The following is a 1,437-nucleotide window of genomic DNA, read 5'->3' as shown; positions in this document are numbered from 1 at the left end:
ACTAGATGGCACCTGACAACAACAACAATCCACATTTTACAATAAGAACATTGAGGCAGGAAGGATTTAAATGGTGTGCCCACTTTCAAACAGCTAAGTGAAGGCAAACTCAAGTTTGAAGCCAAGAATTCTTGAAACATTGAACAAATTGTAAACACCTCCTAGTTATCCACCACCAGGTATCCAATAATCAGAACAGGGAATGTACAAATTATGAATCTAGGAAAATTGGAAGTTGTCAGAAATTAAATGAAACACATAAGCATCGATATCCTACACATTAGGGAGCTGAAGCAGACTAGTGTTGGCCATTTTGAATCTGAAAATCACGGTTTACTATGGCAAGAATGGCAAATTGAAGAAGAATGACATTGCATTCATTATCAAAAAGAGTATTTCAAGATCTGTGTTGAAGTATAGGATAATATCCATATGACTACAAAAAAGACCAGTTGATACACTATTATTCAAATTTACACACAAACCACTAAAGCTTGTGATGATGAAACTGAAAAATTCTAGCCACCTCTTCAGTCTAAAATTGACCTAACATGCAAGCAAGATATATTGATAATTACTGGTGGTTGGAATGCAAAGTTTGGAAATAAAGAGGAAGGATCAATAGTTGGAAAATATGGCCTTGGTGATAGAAATGACACTGGAAATCACAAGATAGAATTTTGCAAGACCAATGACTTAATTCATTGCAAAAAAAGATTTTAAACAATCTTTTAAAAAAATAAAAGACATCACCAGATGAAATGCAAAGCAATAAAATTGACTACATCTGTGGGAAGAGGTGGTGGACAAAACCATGGGCAGGTTGTGGAACAGACCTTCCCTTGTTCATATGCAAGTTTAGGCTGTGTTGGTGGTGGTGGCTATGTACCACTGAATCAGTTCTGACTCATAGAGACCCTGTATAGGGTTTCCAAGGCTGTAAATCTTTATAGAAGTAGAAAGCCTACTCTTTCTCCCATAGAGCAACTGGTAGATTTGAACCATTGACCTTGTGGTTAACAGCCCAACTCGTAATCCACTACATGCCAGGGCTCCTTAAGTTCAGGTTGTAGCTGAAGAAAACTAAAACAAGTAAATGAGAGTCACAATGTAACCTTGAACTACTCTACCTGAATTCAGAGGTCATCTCAGGAGCAGATTTTAATATATTAGACACTAATGGCTGGAGACCAGAAGCAGATGATATCAAGAACATCATACAGGAAGAGAGCAAAAGATAATTAAGAAGAAAAGAAAGAATGAAGACTCATTTTGCGCGGCGGCAGCCTTGCGGTCTGCTTTTCTTTTCTCTTTGTCTGGCCCTCCGCTGAGCAATCATGTCTAAGGGACCTGCAGTAGGCATTGATCTTGGCACCACCTACTCCTGTGTGGGTGTTTTCCAGCACGGGAAAGTGGAGATCATTGCAAATGATCAAG

Source organism: Chrysochloris asiatica, unplaced genomic scaffold (assembly GCF_000296735.1).
Source record: "Chrysochloris asiatica unplaced genomic scaffold, ChrAsi1.0 scaffold00046, whole genome shotgun sequence".
NCBI lineage: Eukaryota > Metazoa > Chordata > Mammalia > Afrosoricida > Chrysochloridae > Chrysochloris > Chrysochloris asiatica.
This window is presented reverse-complemented; position numbering follows the sequence as displayed.